We start from the raw sequence: 25,857 nt of genomic DNA on the forward strand, positions 1-25,857 counted from the left end.
AGTTTAATACTAGCCTATGTACCCAACAGGTTCCTTCATTATCAGGATATGTATGTGGAATGAGTGATGAGCACGTGACAATTGAGGTTTGACTGAGGCTGTAAAGGCATATTGATGATGAATATAAGACATGCTTAGAATATGACAGCATTTGAGCTGCTCAATAAGTGAATGGATTTCCTGCTGTAATTGAAGTCTTTAGAGGGCTTAGTGGTCAGGGAATACGCAGTGTGCGCGTGTGTGTCTGTCAGATTTAAGAAAGGGGAAAATGTTAACCCTGTACTGCCCCCTCCTTCTTTCAGTCGCTCTTGTAAAAGATGCATAGCTAGCAGAGATGACGATGATGATGATATCAAATCTCAGGAAAGGAATGACCACGACCGGATTTCAAGGCCATAATTGACAAGAGCCCTGCATGAGAAAGAGAGATAGAGACAGAGAGGGAGGGACGTTTGGAAGCAACAGAGGTCCACATTAGAGCCACAGAACAGGGATTGAAGGAACACCTATTGGAACCATGTAATCAGTACTGGGAATGTCAAAGCATCTCAGAGAAACAGATACCTGGGTTTGACTGACAGCCAGAGATTGACAAACTAATTGGTATATTCAGAATGTACTGTAGGTTTCCACACATAACTCATAACCAAGGAGAAGAGAGAGAAAGAAAGGAGAGGATAGTGAGAGAAGAAGGGAGGGGAGGAGAGAAAGGAAAGTAAAGAGAATAGTGGAGAGAGAAAGAAGAGGGGAGGAAAGGAGAATGGAGAAGAGAAAAGGAGGACAAGAGAGGAGATGAGATGAAAGGAGAAGAGAAGAAAGGACAAATGAAGAGAGGACAGATGATGAGAGGAGAGGAGGAGAAAGGACGGATGAAGAGAAGATAGGAGAGGAGAAGAGAGGGATGAACCAGAGTCGTGAGAAGAAACCAGGAATACAGCAGGTGAGTGCAACCTTTCCTTGCCTTCTTTTGACTTGCAAATATTACTGTGCGTACATGGCCTAAGGGGCAGGTGTGTGTGTGTGTGATACCCTCTTACCAGAGTCACTCTTGAAGGTATCTGTAGAATGACCAGAATAACAGAAACAACCCCATTTCTCATGAAGTGTATAAAATAGACACTACAGTTTATCATATGTATGTATGGTGGTGGATGTACACACACTGTAGGTGTGGTGGTGGATACACACATAGACTATATATTACGATGGGTGGAGGAGGGAGAGAGAAGGATACAGAGGAAGAGTGGAAGAGATGTCTGGAGAGTGAAGTATAGAAAGAGAGAAAGTAGAGGGGAAGAGAGGTGGAGAGGGATCAAGAAAGAGATTGAGGAGAGCTATAAAGAGATGGAGAGAGAGGGGCCTACAGTCTAATTATTACTCTAACAGCTACTAGTATCACTCCATATATTTCAGCTTGTTCTGTGGTTTTCTTAGTATAGATATAGAATGACTAGAAAGGACATTCCATTCATGTTGTTGTGGCTCATATTGGCTGCAGCAATCAGAATGCTCACTGCATTGACTCATATCATATCCTCATCTCTAAGACTCTCATTGCCTTTCTAAATGCTGTTTGCATGCAGCAATGTGTGTGCGTGCGTGTGCTTGCAATGATATGTAGTGGACCATGACAAATCCAGTGAATTTCAGGCTGGTGCATTTCAACTTGCGTGCTATTCCGTTTTGTTACATCCCTTCCAACTTGTTAGCAGCTCGTCTGTTTTTTCTGAGGTATGTTCAATCTGCTAGGTCTATTTCTATGCCGCGTATATTTCAATGTTCATTTGGCTAGGTCTGCAAGGCTCATTCTGCACGTTTTTTTATATGTACAGTCTGCCAAGTCCATTTATATGTTAATTCCACTAGGTGTATTTCTAAGTCCATTCTGCTAGGTCTATTTCTATGTCCATTCTGCTAGGTCTATTTCTATGTCCATTCTGCTAGGTCTATTTCTATGTCCATTCTGCTAGGTCTATTTCTATGTCCATTCTGCTAGGTCTATTTCTATGTCCATTCTGCTAGGTCTATTTCTATGTCCATTCTGCTAGGTCTATTTCTATGTCCATTCTGCTAGGTCTATTTCTATGTCCATTCTGCTAGGTCTATTTCTATGCCCCCTCTGCTAGGTCTATTTCTATGCCCCCTCTGCTAGGTCTATTTCCATGTTCCTTCTGCTAGGTCTATTTCTACGTTCCTTCTGCTAGATCTATTTCCACGTTCCTTCTGCTAGGTCTATTTCCACGTTCCTTCTGCTAGGTCTATTTCTATGTCCATTCTGCTAGGTCTATTTCTATGTCCCTTCTGCTAAGTATATTTCTATGTCCTTTCTGCCAGGTCTATTTCTATGTGCATTTTGCTAGGTCTATTTCTGCTGTGTGTGGGTGAGTCACTCTCTGAGACAGAGATTCAGGAGTTCTTGGCACGCATCTGTTGTGGAACACTGGGGAGCACACACACATACACACTGCCACCGTGGACGAGGGAGCTGCCAGAGGCCACCATTTACTCCAGGAAACCATCAGGGCTCCAGCATAGTTTCAGAGGGGAAAGTAACACAAACACAGACATACACCTTCCCTCGCTCATGTGTCTGTACAAGCCTTCTGGCTTGGCGAGTTGCTCTCTGCCTCCTCCTTAGGAAAATACCAGTTCTTCATGTTATATTGTACAAGGTGCCAAGCAGAAACCAAATGGCACCCTATTTCCTACATAGTGCACTACTTTTGAACAGAGCCCAATAGGGAATAGGGTGCCATTTAGGATGTATCTTCTTGTAGTTTTGGCCTATCCATCAAGCCCTTAATGGGGTGTGAAGTTGTTCTGAGTGGTTGTTGTCCCGTCTCGCCCTGCCAGCCTTGCAGCTAGTTCCCCCTGGCATGTATCTTAGGATTCATCCCAAATGGTACCCTATTCCTACATTGTGCACTACTTTTGACCAGAGCCCTATGAGTGCTAGTTTAATGGAGTGCAGTATGTAGGGACGAGGGTGTCATTTGGGACGGAGACTGAGGCTAAGGAGTTAATTAATGAAATTAAACAGTTATCGGTCCAAGAAGTGGATAACATGGTGTAAATTGATACCAGGCATTTCCATGGCTTGGCATCTTGCTTTCTCCTTCTCCGCTGGGGGTTATTTTGGGTGGTGTGTGTGTGTGTGTACATACATGTGTGTGTTATTTTGGGTGGTGTGTGTGTGTGTGTGTGTGTACATACATGTGTGTGTTATTTGGGTGGTGTGTTTGAGGCCTATGGGCTGACTTGGCTAGCCCTAATCTGACCCGGCAGACAGACAGACAGGTGGACACTGACAGATCTCTCTGTGTCTCTCTGTCTCTCTCTGTCTGTATGTGTCTCTCTGTCTGTATGTGTGTCTCTCTGTTTGTATGTGTCTCTCTCTGTTTGTATGTGTCTCTCTCTGTCTGTATGTGTCTCTCTGTCTGTATGTGTGTCTCTCTGTTTGTATGTGTCTCTCTCTGTCTGTATGTCTTTCTCTCTGTCTGTATGTGTCTTTCTCTCTGTCTGTATGTGTCTTTCTCTCTGTCTGTATGTGTCTTTCTCTCTGTCTGTATGTGTCTTTCTCTCTGTCTGTATGTGTCTTTCTCTCTGTCTGTATGTGTCTTTCTCTCTGTCTGTATGTGTCTTTCTCTCTGTCTGTCTTTCTGCCTGTGTCTGTCTTTTTTCTTTCTTTCTCTCTCTGTCTGTCTGTCTTTTTCTTTCTCTCTCTGTCTTTCACTCTGCCCTTTCTTAGTTGTCATAATCTGTCACATTGATTTAGAAGTACACTCAGAAAGGCCCTTACAAGGACACTTTGTAGACACTTGGGCCAAAATCCTAACTTTAGGTTCTTGCACGTAACTCAAGATTTCCATACACATCTATTGACATCAATGCAGACCAGTGGTGGCTGGTGGCACTTTAAATAGGAGGACAGGCTCATAGTAATGTCTGGAACGGAATATATGGAATGGTACCAAACACATGTTACCATTCTATTCCACTACATTCCATCCATTACTATGAGCCATCCTGCCCTCATCAGCCTCCACTAATGCTTATAGTAAGTTATGCACATATCTAAGTAAAGCACACAGGCGGCTGGTGAGGGGAGGACGGCTCATAATAATGGCTGGAATGGAGTGGTATCAAACATATGGAATCCATGCATTTGATATCATTCCATAGATTCCATTCCAGCCATTACTCTGAGCCCATCCTCCCCATTTAAGGTGCCACCAGCCACCTGTGGCATATACATCACAAATTAGGTTTTTGCACATTGTTTGACACAGGACTGTATAGCTACTTTGTACTGTAGTCTGAAAGCGGTTCCACTGTCCAAACAGAAATATCCAATTGGAACTGCGATAGTAGAATAGTAGACTCATACATTATTTAATAAGACTAGTTTGCATAAATGTGTATGAATGATGATGTGTCCACATGAAATCCTCACATGGATAAAACATTTAGAATTCAGATTTAATAGAAAAACAATATGCCTTAGACTGCGAGCGGCATTCAACAGTTCATTTCCTGTTACCCAAAATGCAAGCCAAGCTATTTAAGTCTCTCCAGTTGGACAGAAACCATATGGATCCTTTTTATCTGGTATTTGTTGTGTGTGTATGTGTTTTTTATTTGTTGTGTGTGTGTATTTTTTATTTGCTGTGTGTGTGTGTGTGTTATGGTATCTTAATACAAGCCCTTAGAGGCTTAACACGATAGGCCAAGAATGCTTCATGTCTAATCAGGGTCTTCCTCGGCAGCCATTTGACCTGACATGGTTCTGTCAGACAAGATGCAGACGGCCCGCTCTCCATACTGTCTTAACATCACACCACTGACCTCATGTTCATTACGACTTATCCTGAGGAGACACACACACACACACACACACACACACACACACACACACACACACACACACACACACACACACACACACACACACACACACACACACACACACACACACACACACACACACACACACACACACACACACACACACACACACACAGTTGGGACATCTGGCTGTAAATGCAAGCCTGACTGCTAATTTGCCAAGAGATGTGTTTGGACAGGCTAGCCTTATTATCCTCACACAGGAGGACTGCTGTGTGTGTGTGTGTGTGTGTGTGTGTGTGTGTGTGTGTGTGTGTGTGTGTGTGTGTGTGTGTGTGTGTGTGTCAGGGTTGGACTGATGATGAGTAATAGAAGTACCCTGGCAACAGGGTACATTTTGATGATTTATCATTAAGGGAGCAACAGGGTACATTTGGATGATTCATCATTAAGGGAGCAACAGGGTACATTTTGATGATTTATCATTAAGGGAGCAACAGGGTACATTTGGATGATTTATCATTAAGGGAGCAACAGGGTACATTTGGATGATTTATCATTAAGGGAGCAACAGGGTACATTTGGATGATTTATCATTAAGGGAGCAACAGGGTACATTTGGATGATTTATCATTAAGGGAGCAACAGGGTACATTTGGATGATTTATCATTAAGGGAGCAACAGGGTACATTTGGATGATTCATCATTAAGGGAGCAACAGGGTACATTTGGATGATTTATCATTAAGGGAGCAACAGGGTACATTTGGATGATTTATCATTAAGGGAGCAACAGGGTACATTTGGATGAATTATCATTAAGGGAGCAACAGGGTACATTTGGATGATTTATCATTAAGGGAGCAACAGGGTACATTTGGATGATTTATCATTAAGGGAGCAACAGGGTACATTTGGATGATTTATCATTAAGGGAGCAACAGGGTACATTTGGATGATTTATCATTAAGGGAGCAACAGGGTACATTTGGATGATTTATCATTAAGGGAGCAACAGGGTACATTTGGATGATTTATCATTAAGGGAGCAACAGGGTACATTTGGATGATTCATCATTAAGGGAGCAACAGGGTACATTTGGATGATTTATCATTAAGGGAGCATTTTGCATGGCAAGTGTTAACATTAATGCCCTCAGAGCAGTCTCAATTCCTCGGGGCATGGACTCTACAAGGTGTCGAAAGCGTTCCACAGGGATGCTGGCCCATGTTGACTCCAATGCTTCCCAGTGTTGTTTCAAGTTGGCAGGATGTCCTTTAGGTGGTGAACCATTCTTGATACACACGGGAAACACACACACACACACACACACAGTTGGGACATCTGGCTGTAAATGCAAGCCTGACTGCTAATTTGCCAAGAGATGTGTTTGGACAGGCTAGCCTTATTATCCTCACACAGGAGGACTGTTGTGTGTGTGTGTGTGTGTGTGTGTGTGTGTGTGTGTGTGTGTGTGTGTGTGTGTGTGTGTGTGTGTGTGTGTGTGTGTGTGTGTGTGTGTGTCAGGGTTGGACTGATGATGAGTAATAGAAGTACCCTGGCAACAGGGTACATTTTGATGATTTATCATTAAGGGAGCAACAGGGTACATTTGGATGATTTATCATTAAGGGAGCAACAGGGTACATTTGGATGATTTATCATTAAGGGAGCAACAGGGTACATTTGGATGATTTATCATTAAGGGAGCAACAGGGTACATTTGGATGATTTATCATTAAGGGAGCAACAGGGTACATTTGGATGATTCATCATTAAGGGAGCAACAGGGTACATTTGGATGATTTATCATTAAGGGAGCAACAGGGTACATTTGGATGATTCATCATTAAGGGAGCAACAGGGTACATTTGGATGATTTATCATTAAGGGAGCAACAGGGTACATTTGGATGATTTATCATTAAGGGAGCAACAGGGTACATTTGGATGATTCATCATTAAGGGAGCAACAGGGTACATTTGGATGATTTATCATTAAGGGAGCAACAGGGTACATTTGGATGATTCATCATTAAGGGAGCAACAGGGTACATTTGGATGATTCATCATTAAGGGAGCAACAGGGTATATTTGGATGATTTATCATTAAGGGAGCAACAGGGTACATTTGGATGATTTATCATTAAGGGAGCAACAGGGTACATTTGGATGATTTATCATTAAGGGAGCAACAGGGTACATTTGGATGATTTATCATTAAGGGAGCATTTTGCATGGCAAGTGTTAACATTAATGCCCTCAGAGCAGTCTCAATTCCTCGGGGCATGGACTCTACAAGGTGTCGAAAGCGTTCCACAGGGATGCTGGCCCATGTTGACTCCAATGCTTCCCAGTGTTGTTTCAAGTTGGCAGGATGTCCTTTAGGTGGTGAACCATTCTTGATACACACGGGAAACTGTTCAACATGAACAATCCAGCAGCGTTGCAGTTCTTGACACACTCAAACTGGTGCGCCTGGCACCTACTACCATGCCCCGTTCAAAGACACTTAAACCTTTTGTCTTGCCCATTCACCCTCTGAATGGCACACACACACTATCCATGTCTCAAGGCTTAACATCCTTATTTAACCCGTCTCCTCGCCTTCATCTACACTGATTGAAGTGGATTTAACAAGTGACATCAATAAGAGATTCCTAGCTTTCAGCAGGTGTTCATAATGTTTTGTCCAGTCAGTGTATATGCCTACTCTCCTCTAGCTTTCAGCAGGTGTTCATGATGTTTTGTCCAGTCAGTGTATATGCCTACTCTCCTCTAGGCTTCAGCAGGTGTTCATAAAGTTTTGTCCAGTCAGTGTATATGCCTACTCTCCTCTAGGCTTCAGCAGGTGTTCATAAAGTTTTGTCCAGTCAGTGTATATGCCTACTCTCCTCTAGGCTTCAGCAGGTGTTCATAATGTTTTGTCCAGTCAGTGTATATGCCTACTCTCCTCTAGTTTTCAGCAGGTGTTCGTGATGTTTTGTCCAGTCAGTGTATATGCCTACTCTCCTCTAGCCTTCAGCAGGTGTTCATGATGTTTTGTTCAGTCAGGGTATACGCCTACTCTCCTCTGGTACATGAGAGACAGAATGTTACATATTCCTGAAATAAGGCATCAACCTCTAGAGCAGGGGTATTGAACTCTGACCCTACGAGGTCCGGACCTCGGTGTCGCAGGTTGAAATCAGTCCCTGATTAGGAAGAATGAAAAAAAAAAGCTGTGGAACTGGCTTCCAGGGCCAGATTTGAATTTGACAGCACAGTGTGTAGGTGTGTGTGTGTGTGTGTTGTAATGAGTTAGAGGATGCGATACACAGAGCCATATCTCTTGGAAGGAGAGTAATCCTTGTAGAGGATGAGGCAGGTTTGTCAAAGCTGACATCTGTCAGAACAGGAGGGAATAAACTACCTGTCACTACCCAGAGAGGCTGGAGCGATGGAGAGAGGGAGGGGTTGGAAGGGAGAGAGATTGGGTTAGAGAGATGGGGGGAGTAAGAGAGAAGGGGAGATGGAGTGGTTGGAAGGGAGAGAGATTGGGTTAGAGAGATGGGGGGAGTAAGAGAGAAGGGGAGATGGAGGGGTTGGAAGGGAGAGAGATTGGGTTAGAGAGATGGGGGGAGTAAGAGAGAAGGGGAGATGGAGGGGTTGGAAGGGAGAGAGATTGGGTTAGAGAGATGGGGGGAGTAAGAGAGATGGAGAGAGGGAGGGGTTGGAAGGGAGAGAGATTGGGTTAGAGAGATGGGGGAGTAAGAGAGAAGGGGAGATGGAGGGGTTAGAAGGGAGAGAGATTGGGTTAGAGAGATGGGGGGAGTAAGAGAGATGGAGAGAGGGAGGGGTTGGAAGGGAGAGAGATTGGGTTAGAGAGATGGGGAAGTAAGAGAGAAGGGGAGATGGAGGGGTTAGAAGGGAGAGAGATTGGGTTAGAGAGATGGGGGGAGTAAGAGAGAAGGGGAGAGGGAAGGGTTGGAAGGGAGAGAGATTGGGTTAGAGAGATGGGGGGAGTAAGAGAGAAGGGGAGATGGAGGGGTTGGAAGGGAGAGAGATTGGGTTAGAGAGATGGGGGGAGTAAAAGAGAAGGGGAGATGGAGAGAGATTGGGTTAGAGAGATGGGGGGAGTAAGAGAGAAGGGGAGAGGGACGGGTTGGAAGGGAGAGAGATTGGGTTAGAGAGATGGGGGAGTAAGAGAGAAGGGGAGATGGAGAGGTTGGAAGGGAGAGAGATTGGGTTAGAGAGATGGGGGAGTAAGAGAGAAGGGGAGAGGGAGGGGTTGGAAGGGAGAGAGATTGGGTTAGAGAGATGGGGGAGTAAGAGAGAAGGGGAGATGGAGAGAGGGAGGGGTTGGAAGGGAGAGAGATTGGGTTAGAGAGATGGGGGAGTAAGAGAGAAGGGGAGATGGAGAGAGGGAGGGGTTGGAAGGGAGAGAGATTGGGTTAGAGAGATGGGGGAGTAAGAGAGAAGGGGAGATGGAAAGAGGGAGGGGTTGGAAGGGAGAGAGATTGGGTTAGAGAGATGGGGGAGTAAGAGAGAAGGGGAGATGGAGAGAGGGAGGGGTTGGAAGGGAGAGAGATTGGGTTAGAGAGATGGGGGAGTAAGAGAGAAGGTGAGATGGAAAGAGGGAGGGGTTGGAAGGGAGAGAGATTGGGTTAGAGAAATGGGGGAGTAAGAGAGAAGGGGAGATGGAGAGAGGGAGAGGTTGGAAGGGAGAGAGATTGGAGAAAATAGAAGGATGGTTTGGAGAGCGATTTGGTTTGAAAGAAAAGAGAAAAAAGATGGGATTGGAGAAAGAGAGAGGGAGGGTTGAGGATAGACAGAAAGAGAGAAGGAGACTCTATCATATTCCCTTGATGAAAATAGGAAATTGAGAGAGCTGGTAGAATACCAACAAGTTACTGTCACATCCTGGAGGAGAAATAGGACTTTTTCGATCCAGCCTATCACAAATCATAGGAGACTGATGGATATTCATTTGGTCATCACCAGGTTTCGACTGGTTCCATTTTGGAAAGAAAAACACATTTAACGCTTGAATCAATCTAATACAATGAGAGAATCAAGCTCTCAGGGAATAGACTGTAAGAGAACAAACATCTAAGTAATGGGGAGAGAAATGTAATGTTATTCATTTTCTAGATTTGTTTTCATACAGGACTGAACTGAATAGACAAACAACCAACATGTGGCTTGTGATTTTCTGTGTTTCAGGAAGACTGTGGGAACAAGAGTGGATCCAGCCCGCTTGACTGTGATGACAAGGTGAGTACACACACACACACATACACACACATATACAAATGCATCCACAAATACATACACACACACACATACACACACATATACAAATGCATCCACAAATACATACACACACACACATACACACACAGATAAAGCTGTGTAAGTGCTCCCCGACAGCTTGCTCCCCAGTATTCTGCAAGGCACAGATTCCATGAGTCCATCCCCAGCACTGCATGTTGTTATCCAAGTGTGTGTGGTTGTGTGTGTGGTTGGTTGTGTGTGTGTGTGTGTGTATCCTCGCCACACCATGTAGTGTAGTGAATAATGGATGTATGAAAGTGAGAGACCTCAGTAGAATGTGACTGCAGGGAGGAATGAACAGAGGGCTGAGTCTTGTCTTTCATCTGCCTGCTACGTGTCAATCTCATCTAGCTGATGGCTGTCGTATGGCACACAGTGTGTGTCTCTGTCTCTCTGTCTCTCTCTCTCTTTGTCTCTGTCGCTCTCTCTCTCTGTTTCTCTCTCTCTCTGTTGCTGTCTGTCTGTCTGTCTCTCTCTCTCTCTGTCTGTCTATATCTCTATCCAAGGCCGGTTGCAGATGCCATTGTTGAGGTGTGAGTGTCTGCCTGTCTGTGTCTCCCCAAGGCTTGTTTCTGATGTTAGCTGGTTGGTTTATCCTAGTAGTTCAGCAGTACCAGCCCCAGATGTGTGTCTCGTGTTCTGAATGAATGTAGGAAAGCTGGAGAGGCAGAATTGATGACATATTCTAATTTAGCTGCTCGGATGATAAGTCATGTTGAGGTGATTCTGATGATGCTAATGGCATGTTTAGTGTGTAGTTGTTCACTTCAGCATGTATTACTTATTCAATACTTATTTAAGTTAACAAGATCAGTGTGTGTTTTAAGTGAGACCCCAGGGATGTGTATGTCTTCCTGATGTAGTTTCTCCAGTCATTGAAGGTGTGTGTGTGGTTTCAATTCGTTTTAAGTCAGCCCAGGACCCATACAGAGTGTATCCTAGCATGGCCTCTTTCTTCCCTACAGGATGTTCATACTTTCAACCCCACTACTCTGAGGGCTTAGGTGTGTGTGTGTGTGTGTGTGTGTGTGTGTGTGTGTGTGTGTGTGTGTGTGTGTGTGTGTGTGTGTGTGTGTGTGTGTGTGTGTGTGTGTGTGTGTGTGTGTGTACATCAGTCTAACAGTATGTACAGGATACAGGATCATGGTATACACCGTCCAATGAAATGCTTCCTTGCAGGTTCCTTCTCGACAATGCAACAACAATAACCAATAATAAAATATAAGAATACTAACATAAAGTAAATGGCTCAGTAGAATAGAATAAACATTTTAACATCAGTTTAATACAGGAAGGAAGAATTTCTAGTCCAATATGTACATGTGTTCTGGGCAAGGGGGGATTGGAGGTAAGTGTATAAGCTGAGCAGGTTAATAACAGTCTGGTAAGCAGCAGTTATAATGTGTGTGTATCATCAATGTATACACTGAGTGTACAAAACATTAGGAACACCTTCCTAATATTGAGTTGACGGGGCATGGACTCTACAAGGTGTGGAAAGTGTTCCACAGGGATGCTGGCCCATGTTGACTCCAATGCTTCCCACAGTTGTATCTAGTTGGCTGGATGTCCTTTGGGTGGTGGACCATTCTTGGTACACACAGGAAACTGTTGAGCGTGAAAAACCCAGCAGTGTTGACGTTCGTGACACCGTTCGTGACACACTCAAACCGGTGAGCCTGGCACCTACTACCATACACTGTTCAAAGGCACTTACTTAGATATTTTGTCTTGCCCATTCACCCTTTGAATGGCACACATACACAATCCATGTCTCAATTGTCCCAAGGGGGAGGGAGAGGGGGGGGGGTCCTTGATGATGCTGCAGGCCTTCCTCAGGCATTGTTTGAAGTAGATGTCCTGGATGTGTGTGCGAGCATGTGGTTGTGTGTATATTTCAAGTTCCCCAGCGCCCGGAGGGCTATGAGATGAGAGAACCCATCCCTCCCAGAACAAGAGCATGAATATAGATAGAACTGAAAAGGGAAGGAAAGAAAGAGAAGAAAATGGAAGAAGAAAGGTTTGCTGTCAGGTTATTTGCCTGATATATCATACCAACCAGGGAGTTCATTGCACAAGTTCAATGTGTTTCAGTGATACATTTTCATAAACACTCATTTTAAAATGGATTTATTTCTATCCTAAAGCTAAGCTATTGTCAAGGCATTATGTCTTGTGGATTGTTCAATGAAAGCTAGGTTGACAGGTAGACGTATTCCACTGAGGAAGGGATTTAGTTTTGTACTAAATGGTAGGTAGATGTCTTCCTCTTCACTCTCCAATAGAATCATTTTCACACTAACCGTAGTTGCGCAGTAATGCAGCTGTAGCAGACGGACCTGACTTGAGTTGTTTTTATTGCTTCATAGCTCTCTTCTCCGCCTCCCTCCGTTTCTAAGAGCGCCTTTTGTGTATTTTCAATAGGCACCTTCAATTGGAAGCTTGAAAGAGCTTGAATCACTATGTTTGGTGTGGAATCTGCTGCGATGATACTTTATGACGTGTGATGTTTTCTGTGACTGTGCGTGTGTGTGTGTTTGTTGTAAAAGAGTGTGGGTGTGTGCTGTGGTATGCAAGAGAACAATGAGCAACAGGTTTAGTGAATGAAAACATCTTGTTGTTTTTAAATGAAGCCCCAGTCCTTGGAACTGTTTCTGTTTGGTTAAATAGACTTCACAGCCTCTCACTACAGATCCACTTTATGTTGCTGTTATGTTTATGTTGCCACGTGTTATTGTGTTTTGCGCTGCGACATGTTGTGTTGCTTTGTGTTGTGTTGCATTGTGTTGTGTTGCATTGTGTTGTGTTGCATTGTGTTGTGTTGCATTGTGTTGTGTTGCATTGTGTTGTGTTGCTTTGTGTTGTGTTGCATTGTGTTGTGTTGCATTGTGTTGTGTTGCATTGTGTTGTGTTGCATTGTGTTGTGTTGCATTGTGTTGTGTTGCATTGTGTTGTGTTGCATTGTGTTGTGTTGCTTTGTGTTGTGTTGCATTGCAATATGTTTTGTAGTGTAGTATTGCTTTGTGTTGTGTTGCATTGCAATATGTTTTGTAGTGTAGTATTGCTTTGTGTTGTGTTGCATTGCAATATGTTTTGTAGTGTAGTATTGCTTTGTGTTGTGTTGCATTGTGTTGTGTTGCATTGTGTTGTGTTGCATTGTGTTGTGTTGCTTTGTGTTGTGTTGCATTGTGTTGTGTTGCATTGTGTTGTGTTGCTTTGTGTTGTGTTGCATTGCAATATGTTTTGTAGTGTAGTATTGCTTTGTGTTGTGTTGCATTGCAATATGTTTTGTAGTGTAGTATTGCTTTGTGTTGTGTTGCATTGCAATATGTTTTGTAGTGTAGTATTGCTTTGTGTTGTGTTGCATTGCAATATGTTTTGTAGTGTAGTATTGCTTTGTGTTGTGTTGCATTGCAATATGTTTTGTAGTGTAGTATTGCTTTGTGTTGTGTTGCATTGCAATATGTTTTGTAGTGTAGTGTTGCTTTGTGTTGTGTTGCATTGCAATATGTTTTGTAGTGTAGTATTGCTTTGTGTTGTGTTGCATTGCAATATGTTTTGTAGTGTAGTATTGCTTTGTGTTGTGTTGCATTGCAATATGTTTTGTAGTGTAGTATTGCTTTGTGTTGTGTTGCATTGCAATATGTTTTGTAGTGTAGTATTGCTTTGTGTTGTGTTGCATTGCAATATGTTTTGTAGTGTAGTATTGCTTTGTGTTGTGTTGCATTGCAATATGTTTTGTAGTGTAGTATTGCTTTGTGTTGTGTTGCATTGCAATATGTTTTGTAGTGTAGTGTTGCTTTGTGTTGTGTTGCATTGCAATATGTTTTGTAGTGTAGTATTGCTTTGTGTTGTGTTGCATTGCAATATGTTTTGTAGTGTAGTATTGCATTATGTTGTGTTGCATTGCAATATGTTTTGTAGTGTAGTATTGCATTGTGTTGTGTTGCATTGCAATATGTTTTGTAGTGTAGTATTGCATTATGTTGTGTTGCATTGCAATATGTTTTGTAGTGTAGTATTGCTTTGTGTTGTGTTGCATTGCAATATGTTTTGTAGTGTAGTATTGCTTTGTGTTGTGTTGCATTGCAATATGTTTTGTAGTGTAGTATTGCTTTGTGTTGTGTTGCATTGTGTTGTGTTGCATTGTGTTGTGTTGCATTGTGTTGTGTTGCTTTGTGTTGTGTTGCATTGTGTTGTGTTGCATTGTGTTGTGTTGCTTTGTGTTGTGTTGCATTGCAATATGTTTTGTAGTGTAGTATTGCTTTGTGTTGTGTTGCATTGCAATATGTTTTGTAGTGTAGTATTGCTTTGTGTTGTGTTGCATTGCAATATGTTTTGTAGTGTAGTATTGCTTTGTGTTGTGTTGCATTGCAATATGTTTTGTAGTGTAGTATTGCTTTGTGTTGTGTTGCATTGCAATATGTTTTGTAGTGTAGTATTGCTTTGTGTTGTGTTGCATTGCAATATGTTTTGTAGTGTAGTATTGCTTTGTGTTGTGTTGCATTGCAATATGTTTTGTAGTGTAGTATTGCTTTGTGTTGTGTTGCATTGCAATATGTTTTGTAGTGTAGTATTGCTTTGTGTTGTGTTGCATTGCAATATGTTTTGTAGTGTAGTATTGCTTTGTGTTGTGTTGCATTGCAATATGTTTTGTAGTGTAGTATTGCTTTGTGTTGTGTTGCATTGCAATATGTTTTGTAGTGTAGTATTGCTTTGTGTTGTGTTGCATTGCAATATGTTTTGTGGTGTAGTATTGCTTTGTGTTGTGTTGCATTGCAATATGTTTTGTAGTGTAGTATTGCTTTGTGTTGTGTTGCATTGCAATATGTTTTGTAGTGTAGTGTTGCTTTGTGTTGTGTTGCATTGCAATATGTTTTGTAGTGTAGTATTGCTTTGTGTTGTGTTGCATTGCAATATGTTTTGTAGTGTAGTATTGCATTATGTTGTGTTGCATTGCAATATGTTTTGTAGTGTAGTATTGCATTGTGTTGTGTTGCATTGCAATATGTTTTGTAGTGTAGTATTGCATTATGTTGTGTTGCATTGCAATATGTTTTGTAGTGTAGTGTTGCTTTGTGTTGTGTTGCATTGCAATATGTTTTGTAGTGTAGTGTTGCTTTGTGTTGTGTTGCATTGCAATATGTTTTGTAGTGTAGTGTTGCTTTGTGTTGTGTTGCATTGCAATATGTTTTGTAGTGTAGTATTGCTTTGTGTTGTGTTGCATTGCAATATGTTTTGTAGTGTAGTATTGCTTTGTGTTGTGTTGCATTGCAATATGTTTTGTAGTGTAGTATTGCTTTGTGTTGTGTTGCATTGCAATATGTTTTGTAGTGTAGTATTGCTTTGTGTTGTGTTGCATTGCAATATGTTTTGTAGTGTAGTATTGCTTTGTGTTGTGTTGCATTGCAATATGTTTTGTAGTGTAGTATTGCTTTGTGTTGTGTTGCATTGCAATATGTTTTGTAGTGTAGTATTGCTTTGTGTTGTGTTGCATTGCAATATGTTTTGTAGTGTAGTATTGCTTTGTGTTGTGTTGCATTGCAATATGTTTTGTAGTGTAGTATTGCTTTGTGTTGTGTTGCATTGCAATATGTTTTGTAGTGTAGTATTGCTTTGTGTTGTGTTGCATTGCAATATGTTTTGTAGTGTAGTATTGCTTTGTGTTGTGTTGCATTGCAATATGTTTTGTAGTGTAGTATTGCTTTGTGTTGTGTTGCATTGCAATATGTTTTGTAGTGTAGTATTGCTTTGTGTTGTGTTGCATTGCAATATGTTTTGTAGTGTAGTATTGCTTTGTGTTGTGTTGCATTGCAATATGTTTTGTAGTGTAGTGTTGCTTTGTGTTGTGTTGCATTGCAATATGTTTTGTAGTGTAGTGTTGCTTTGTGTTGTGTTGCATTGCAATATGTTTTGTAGTGTAGTATTGCTTTGTGTTGTGTTGCATTGCAATATGTTTTGTAGTGTAGTATTGCTTTGTGTTGTGTTGCATTGCAATATGTTTTGTAGTGTAGTATTGCTTTGTGTTGTGTTGCATTGCAATATGTTTTGTAGTGTAGTGTTGCTTTGTGTTGTGTTGCATTGCAATATGTTTTGTAGTGTAGTGTTGCTTTGTGTTGTGTTGCATTGCAATATGTTTTGTAGTGTAGTATTGCTTTGTGTTGTGTTGCATTGCAATATGTTTTGTAGTGTAGTATTGCATTATGTTGTGTTGCATTGCAATATGTTTTGTAGTGTAGTATTGCTTTGTGTTGTGTTGCATTGCAATATGTTTTGTAGTGTAGTATTGCTTTGTGTTGTGTTGCATTGCAATATGTTTTGTAGTGTAGTATTGCTTTGTGTTGTGTTGCATTGCAATATGTTTTGTAGTGTAGTATTGCTTTGTGTTGTGTTGCATTGCAATATGTTTTGTAGTGTAGTATTGCTTTGTGTTGTGTTGCATTGCAATATGTTTTGTAGTGTAGTATTGCTTTGTGTTGTGTTGCATTGCAATATGTTTTGTAGTGTAGTATTGCTTTGTGTTGTGTTGCATTGCAATATGTTTTGTAGTGTAGTATTGCTTTGTGTTGTGTTGCATTGCAATATGTTTTGTAGTGTAGTGTTGCTTTGTGTTGTGTTGCATTGCAATATGTTTTGTAGTGTAGTATTGCATTATGTTGTGTTGCATTGCAATATGTTTTGTAGTGTAGTATTGCTTTGTGTTGTGTTGCATTGCAATATGTTTTGTAGTGTAGTATTGCTTTGTGTTGTGTTGCATTGCAATATGTTTTGTAGTGTAGTATTGCATTATGTTGTGTTGCATTGCAATATGTTTTGTAGTGTAGTATTGCTTTGTGTTGTGTTGCATTGCAATATGTTTTGTAGTGTAGTATTGCTTTGTGTTGTGTTGCATTGCAATATGTTTTGTAGTGTAGTATTGCTTTGTGTTGTGTTGCATTGCAATATGTTTTGTAGTGTAGTATTGCTTTGTGTTGTGTTGCATTGCAAAATGTTTTGTAGTGTAGTGTTGCTTTGTGTTGTGTTGCATTGCAATATGTTTTGTAGTGTAGTATTGCATTATGTTGTGTTGCATTGCAATATGTTTTGTAGTGTAGTATTGCTTTGTGTTGTGTTGCATTGCAATATGTTTTGTAGTGTAGTATTGCTTTGTGTTGTGTTGCATTGCAATATGTTTTGTAGTGTAGTATTGCATTATGTTGTGTTGCATTGCAATATGTTTTGTAGTGTAGTATTGCTTTGTGTTGTGTTGCATTGCAATATGTTTTGTAGTGTAGTATTGCTTTGTGTTGTGTTGCATTGCAATATGTTTTGTAGTGTAGTATTGCTTTGTGTTGTGTTGCATTGCAATATGTTTTGTAGTGTAGTATTGCTTTGTGTTGTGTTGCATTGCAATATGTTTTGTAGTGTAGTATTGCTTTGTGTTGTGTTGCATTGCAATATGTTTTGTAGTGTAGTATTGCTTTGTGTTGTGTTGCATTGCAATATGTTTTGTAGTGTAGTATTGCTTTGTGTTGTGTTGCATTGCAATATGTTTTGTAGTGTAGTATTGCTTTGTGTTGTGTTGCATTGCAATATGTTTTGTAGTGTAGTATTGCTTTGTGTTGTGTTGCATTGCAATATGTTTTGTAGTGTAGTATTGCTTTGTGTTGTGTTGCATTGCAATATGTTTTGTAGTGTAGTGTTGCTTTGTGTTGTGTTGCATTGCAATATGTTTTGTAGTGTAGTATTGCATTATATTGTGTTGCATTGCAATATGTTTTGTAGTGTAGTATTGCTTTGTGTTGTGTTGCATTGCAATATGTTTTGTAGTGTAGTGTTGCTTTGTGTTGTGTTGCATTGCAATATGTTTTGTAGTGTAGTATTGCTTTGTGTTGTGTTGCATTGCAATATGTTTTGTAGTGTAGTGTTGCTTTGTGTTGTGTTGCATTGCAATATGTTTTGTAGTGTAGTATTGCTTTGTGTTGTGTTGCATTGCAATATGTTTTGTAGTGTAGTGTTGCTTTGTGTTGTGTTGCATTGCAATATGTTTTGTAGTGTAGTATTGCATTATGTTGTGTTGCATTGCAATATGTTTTGTAGTGTAGTGTTGCTTTGTGTTGTGTTGCATTGCAATATGTTTTGTAGTGTAGTGTTGCTTTGTGTTGTGTTGCATTGCAATATGTTTTGTAGTGTAGTATTGCTTTGTGTTGTGTTGCATTGCAATATGTTTTGTAGTGTAGTATTGCTTTGTGTTGTGTTGCATTGCAATATGTTTTGTAGTGTAGTATTGCTTTGTGTTGTGTTGCATTGCAATATGTTTTGTAGTGTAGTATTGCTTTGTGTTGTGTTGCATTGCAATATGTTTTGTAGTGTAGTATTGCTTTGTGTTGTGTTGCATTGCAATATGTTTTGTAGTGTAGTATTGCTTTGTGTTGTGTTGCATTGCAATATGTTTTGTAGTGTAGTATTGCTTTGTGTTGTGTTGCATTGCAATATGTTTTGTAGTGTAGTATTGCTTTGTGTTGTGTTGCATTGCAATATGTTTTGTAGTGTAGTATTGCTTTGTGTTGTGTTGCATTGCAATATGTTTTGTAGTGTAGTATTGCTTTGTGTTGTGTTGCATTGCAATATGTTTTGTAGTGTAGTATTGCTTTGTGTTGTGTTGCATTGCAATATGTTTTGTAGTGTAGTATTGCTTTGTGTTGTGTTGCATTGCAATATGTTTTGTAGTGTAGTATTGCTTTGTGTTGTGTTGCATTGCAATATGTTTTGTAGTGTAGTATTGCTTTGTGTTGTGTTGCATTGCAATATGTTTTGTAGTGTAGTATTGCTTTGTGTTGTGTTGCATTGCAATATGTTTTGTAGTGTAGTATTGCTTTGTGTTGTGTTGCATTGCAATATGTTTTGTAGTGTAGTATTGCATTATGTTGTGTTGCATTGCAATATGTTTTGTAGTGTAGTATTGCTTTGTGTTGTGTTGCATTGCAATATGTTTTGTAGTGTAGTATTGCTTTGTGTTGTGTTGCATTGCAATATGTTTTGTAGTGTAGTATTGCATTATGTTGTGTTGCATTGCAATATGTTTTGTAGTGTAGTATTGCTTTGTGTTGTGTTGCATTGCAATATGTTTTGTAGTGTAGTATTGCTTTGTGTTGTGTTGCATTGCAATATGTTTTGTAGTGTAGTATTGCTTTGTGTTGTGTTGCATTGCAATATGTTTTGTAGTGTAGTATTGCTTTGTGTTGTGTTGCATTGCAATATGTTTTGTAGTGTAGTATTGCTTTGTGTTGTGTTGCATTGCAATATGTTTTGTAGTGTAGTGTTGCTTTGTGTTGTGTTGCATTGCAATATGTTTTGTAGTGTAGTATTGCATTATGTTGTGTTGCATTGCAATATGTTTTGTAGTGTAGTATTGCTTTGTGTTGTGTTGCATTGCAATATGTTTTGTAGTGTAGTGTTGCTTTGTGTTGTGTTGCATTGCAATATGTTTTGTAGTGTAGTATTGCTTTGTGTTGTGTTGCATTGCAATATGTTTTGTAGTGTAGTGTTGCTTTGTGTTGTGTTGCATTGCAATATGTTTTGTAGTGTAGTATTGCTTTGTGTTGTGTTGCATTGCAATATGTTTTGTAGTGTAGTGTTGCTTTGTGTTGTGTTGCATTGCAATATGTTTTGTAGTGTAGTATTGCATTATGTTGTGTTGCATTGCAATATGTTTTGTAGTGTAGTGTTGCTTTGTGTTGTGTTGCATTGCAATATGTTTTGTAGTGTTGCTTTGTGTTGTGTTGCATTGCAATATGTTTTGTAGTGTAGTATTGCTTTGTGTTGTGTTGCATTGCAATATGTTTTGTAGTGTAGTATTGCTTTGTGTTGTGTTGCATTGCAATATGTTTTGTAGTGTAGTATTGCTTTGTGTTGTGTTGCATTGCAATATGTTTTGTAGTGTAGTATTGCTTTGTGTTGTGTTGCATTGCAATATGTTTTGTAGTGTAGTATTGCTTTGTGTTGTGTTGCATTGCAATATGTTTTGTAGTGTAGTATTGCTTTGTGTTGTGTTGCATTGCAATATGTTTTGTAGTGTAGTATTGCTTTGTGTTGTGTTGCATTGCAATATGTTTTGTAGTGTAGTATTGCTTTGTGTTGTGTTGCATTGCAATATGTTTTGTAGTGTAGTATTGCTTTGTGTTGTGTTGCATTGCAATATGTTTTGTAGTGTAGTATTGCTTTGTGTTGTGTTGCATTGCAATATGTTTTGTAGTGTAGTATTGCTTTGTGTTGTGTTGCATTGCAATATGTTTTGTAGTGTAGTATTGCTTTGTGTTGTGTTGCATTGCAATATGTTTTGTAGTGTAGTATTGCTTTGTGTTGTGTTGCATTGCAATATGTTTTGTAGTGTAGTATTGCTTTGTGTTGTGTTGCATTGCAATATGTTTTGTAGTGTAGTATTGCATTATGTTGTGTTGCATTGCAATATGTTTTGTAGTGTAGTATTGCTTTGTGTTGTGTTGCATTGCAATATGTTTTGTAGTGTAGTATTGCTTTGTGTTGTGTTGCATTGCAATATGTTTTGTAGTGTAGTATTGCTTTGTGTTGTGTTGCATTGCAATATGTTTTGTAGTGTAGTATTGCTTTGTGTTGTGTTGCATTGCAATATGTTTTGTAGTGTAGTATTGCTTTGTGTTGTGTTGCATTGCAATATGTTTTGTAGTGTAGTGTTGCTTTGTGTTGTGTTGCATTGCAATATGTTTTGTAGTGTAGTATTGCTTTGTGTTGTGTTGCATTGCAATATGTTTTGTAGTGTAGTGTTGCTTTGTGTTGTGTTGCATTGCAATATGTTTTGTAGTGTAGTATTGCTTTGTGTTGTGTTGCATTGCAATATGTTTTGTAGTGTAGTATTGCTTTGTGTTGTGTTGCATTGCAATATGTTTTGTAGTGTAGTATTGCTTTGTGTTGTGTTGCATTGCAATATGTTTTGTAGTGTAGTATTGCTTTGTGTTGTGTTGCATTGCAATATGTTTTGTAGTGTAGTATTGCTTTGTGTTGTGTTGCATTGCAATATGTTTTGTAGTGTAGTATTGCTTTGTGTTGTGTTGCATTGCAATATGTTTTGTAGTGTAGTATTGCTTTGTGTTGTGTTGCATTGCAATATGTTTTGTAGTGTAGTATTGCTTTGTGTTGTGTTGCATTGCAATATGTTTTGTAGTGTAGTATTGCTTTGTGTTGTGTTGCATTGCAATATGTTTTGTAGTGTAGTATTGCTTTGTGTTGTGTTGCATTGCAATATGTTTTGTAGTGTAGTATTGCTTTGTGTTGTGTTGCATTGCAATATGTTTTGTAGTGTAGTATTGCTTTGTGTTGTGTTGCATTGCAATATGTTTTGTAGTGTAGTATTGCTTTGTGTTGTGTTGCATTGCAATATGTTTTGTAGTGTAGTGTTGCTTTGTGTTGTGTTGCATTGCAATATGTTTTGTAGTGTAGTATTGCTTTGTGTTGTGTTGCATTGCAATATGTTTTGTAGTGTAGTATTGCTTTGTGTTGTGTTGCATTGCAATATGTTTTGTAGTGTAGTATTGCTTTGTGTTGTGTTGCATTGCAATATGTTTTGTAGTGTAGTATTGCTTTGTGTTGTGTTGCATTGTAATATGTTTTGTAGTGTAGTATTGCTTTGTGTTGTGTTGCATTGCAATATGTTTTGTAGTGTAGTATTGCTTTGTGTTGTGTTGCATTGCAATATGTTTTGTAGTGTAGTGTTGCATTGTGTTGTGTTGCATTGCAATATGTTTTGTAGTGTAGTATTGCTTTGTGTTGTGTTGCATTGCAATATGTTTTGTAGTGTAGTATTGCTTTGTGTTGTGTTGCATTGCAATATGTTTTGTAGTGTAGTATTGCATTTTGTTGTGTTGCATTGCAATATGTTTTGTAGTGTAGTATTGCTTTGTGTTGTGTTGCATTGCAATATGTTTTGTAGTGTAGTATTGCTTTGTGTTGTGTTGCATTGCAATATGTTTTGTAGTGTAGTATTGCTTTGTGTTGTGTTGCATTGCAATATGTTTTGTAGTGTAGTATTGCTTTGTGTTGTGTTGCATTGCAATATGTTTTGTAGTGTAGTATTGCATTATGTTGTGTTGCATTGCAATATGTTTTGTAGTGTAGTATTGCTTTGTGTTGTGTTGCATTGCAATATGTTTTGTAGTGTAGTATTGCTTTGTGTTGTGTTGCATTGCAATATGTTTTGTAGTGTAGTATTGCTTTGTGTTGTGTTGCATTGCAATATGTTTTGTAGTGTAGTATTGCTTTGTGTTGTGTTGCATTGCAATATGTTTTGTAGTGTAGTATTGCTTTGTGTTGTGTTGCATTGCAATATGTTTTGTAGTGTAGTATTGCATTGTGTTGTGTTGCATTGCAATATGTTTTGTAGTGTAGTATTGCTTTGTGTTGTGTTGCATTGCAATATGTTTTGTAGTGTAGTATTGCTTTGTGTTGTGTTGCATTGCAATATGTTTTGTAGTGTAGTATTGCTTTGTGTTGTGTTGCATTGCAATATGTTTTGTAGTGTAGTATTGCTTTGTGTTGTGTTGCATTGCAATATGTTTTGTAGTGTAGTATTGCATTATGTTGTGTTGCATTGCAATATGTTTTGTAGTGTAGTATTGCATTGTGTTGTGTTGCATTGCAATATGTTTTGTAGTGTAGTATTGCTTTGTGTTGTGTTGCATTGCAATATGTTTTGTAGTGTAGTATTGCTTTGTGTTGTGTTGCATTGCAATATGTTTTGTAGTGTAGTATTGCTTTGTGTTGTGTTGCATTGCAATATGTTTTGTAGTGTAGTATTGCTTTGTGTTGTGTTGCATTGCAATATGTTTTGTAGTGTAGTATTGCTTTGTGTTGTGTTGCATTGCAATATGTTTTGTAGTGTAGTATTGCTTTGTGTTGTGTTGCATTGCAATATGTTTTGTAGTGTAGTATTGCTTTATGTTGTGTTGCATTGCAATATGTTTTGTAGTGTAGTATTGCTTTGTGTTGTGTTGCATTGCAATATGTTTTGTAGTGTAGTATTGCTTTGTGTTGTGTTGCATTGCAATATGTTTTGTAGTGTAGTATTGCTTTATGTTGTGTTGCTTTGTGTTGTGTTGCATTGCAATATGTTTTGTAGTGTAGTATTGCTTTGTGTTGTGTTGCATTGCAATATGTTTTGTAGTGTAGTATTGCTTTGTGTTGTGTTGCATTGCAATATGTTTTGTAGTGTAGTATTGCTTTGTGTTGTGTTGCATTGCAATATGTTTTGTAGTGTAGTATTGCATTATGTTGTGTTGCATTGCAATATGTTTTGTAGTGTAGTATTGCTTTGTGTTGTGTTGCATTGCAATATGTTTTGTAGTGTAGTATTGCTTTGTGTTGTGTTGCATTGCAATATGTTTTGTAGTGTAGTATTGCTTTGTGTTGTGTTGCATTGCAATATGTTTTGTAGTGTAGTATTGCTTTGTGTTGTGTTGCATTGCAATATGTTTTGTAGTGTAGTATTGCATTATGTTGTGTTGCATTGCAATATGTTTTGTAGTGTAGTATTGCATTATGTTGTGTTGCATTGCAATATGTTTTGTAGTGTAGTATTGCATTGTGTTGTGTTGCATTGCAATATGTTTTGTAGTGTAGTATTGCATTATGTTGTGTTGCATTGCAATAGATTGTTTATATTGCAGATATAGACAATTGGGCCCCCCAATATAGATCATTCCAACTAGGGACAAATCCAGTCTGTGTTGGGCCTCCCATCTGAATTATAGATCATCCCAACTAGGGACAAATCCAGTCTGCGTTGGGCCACCCATCTGAATTATAGATCATCCCAACTAGGGACAAATCCAGTCTGTGTTGGGCCACCCATCTGAATTATAGATCATTCCAACTAGGGACAAATCCAGTCTGTTGGGCCACCCATCTGAATTATAGATCATCCCAACTAGGGACAAATCCAGTCTGTGTTGGGCCACCCATCTGAATTATAGATCATCCCAACTAGGGACAAATCCAGTCTGTGTTGGGCCACCTATCTGAATTATAGATCATCCCAACTAGGGACAAATCCAGTCTGTGTTGGGCCACCCATCTGAATTATAGATCATCCCAACTAGGGACAAATCCAGTCTGTGTTGGGCCACCCATCTGAATTATAGATCATCCCAACTAGGGACAAATCCAGTCTGTGTTGGGCCACCCATCTGAATTATAGATCATCCCAACTAGGGACAAATCCAGTCTGTGTTGGGCCACCCATCTGAATTATAGATCATCCCAACTAGGGACAAATCTAGTCTGTGTTGTATTGTATTATATGATATCCCTGTGGCGCTAGGCTAGGCTATGCTAGTCAGCTTTTTTGATGAGGAGGATCCCGGATCTGGGAGGGTGACTCGTTAGAGGTTAATGGCCCCGGGAGGGTAACTCGTTAGAGGTTAATAGCCCCCCCCCAGACACACGCACACACACACACACACACACACACACACACACACACACACACACACACACACACACACACACACACACACACACACACACACACACACACACACACACACTGGGGGGGGGGGGGGGGGGGGGCTATTCTCAGGCAGGCTGAGTACTTCTCAGTGAGCAATAAAAGCATGCAGTGTCAAAACGAATAGAAAACAAGCTCCCTGTTTGTGAGAGAGGGTGTGCGCCTCTGTGCTCTCAGATGTACAGTACATGTAGGTGTGTGTGTTTATATGTATATGCTAACCATAATCAGCACCACAGAGACACACTTTTCCTTCTGGATGCTATTGCAGACAGAGTGGAAGCCCAGATCCAGGATCAGCTTCCCCTCCCCCAATCCTAACCTTAACCATTAGTGGGGAAAATTCCAAACTGACACAAGATCAGCATCTAGGGGCAATGTCACCCTGCTCCCATCATTGTCCCCACTGCTGTCCGTCCCACTGATAGGCTTATCTCTGACTAATCACCCTGCGTTTTGGGTAGGAGTGATGTCATCCTGAGAAATTGAGGTGGGTAAGTCCTGTTTTGTCTTTCTCATCTGTTGGCCCTCAAACACACACACACACACACACACACACACACACACACACACACACACACACACACACACACACACACACAAACTGTCCTCAAAGATGGTGTTTTAATGTGCCAGCTACAAAGGGCATACTTAAACTCACATGCTATATAATTATAGAACTGAATAAAAACTCTGAGTCTTCAGTCATCTCAGAGGTTCGTGACTCTAGAGGTCTGGCCTGCAGAGGCTATTTAAAAGGACACTGACACAGACTGGAGCCATATTCCAAAGAGAAGGGAAAGGGAAGAGCTGGTGAAGCAGTGGAACAATAAGATCTGATACATCATAATAATGGAGTCCATATGTTTCTGGTATTAAAACTGACAACCATGTGGAGGCTGGGTAGACAGGACTGGCTGATGCCAACCATGTGGAGGCTGGGTAGAGAGGACTGGCTGATGTCAACCATGTGGAGGCTGGGTAGAGAGGACTGGCTGATGCCAACCATGTGGAGGCTGGGTAGACAGGACTGGCTGATGCCAACCATGTGGAGGCTGGGTAGACAGGACTGGCTGATGCCAACCATGTGGAGGCTGGGTAGACAGGACTTGCTGATGCCAACCATGTGGAGGCTGGGTAGACAGGACTGGCTGATGCCAACCATGTGGAGGCTGGGTAGA

General features: G+C 40.0%; 1 protein-coding gene across 6 annotated transcripts in view; it reads left to right on the forward strand.

Moving 5' to 3' along the window:
• Positions 1-25,857, forward strand: part of LOC129844356 (cell migration-inducing and hyaluronan-binding protein-like) — a 135,093-nt gene that overhangs the window by 1,071 nt on the left and 108,165 nt on the right. For 3 of the 6 annotated variants that reach the window (XM_055912673.1, XM_055912670.1, XM_055912672.1), the window contains exons 2-3: positions 303-940; positions 10,051-10,101. The exons of the other annotated variants lie outside the window; for them this stretch is intronic. The gene's annotated coding sequence lies outside the window, so the exon portion shown is untranslated. The remainder of the gene's footprint in view (positions 1-302; positions 941-10,050; positions 10,102-25,857) is intronic. 6 annotated transcript variants of the gene reach the window in all.

The sequence above is a fragment of the Salvelinus fontinalis genome, unplaced genomic scaffold (genome assembly GCF_029448725.1).
Source record: "Salvelinus fontinalis isolate EN_2023a unplaced genomic scaffold, ASM2944872v1 scaffold_0197, whole genome shotgun sequence".
Classification (NCBI taxonomy): Eukaryota; Metazoa; Chordata; class Actinopteri; order Salmoniformes; family Salmonidae; genus Salvelinus; species Salvelinus fontinalis.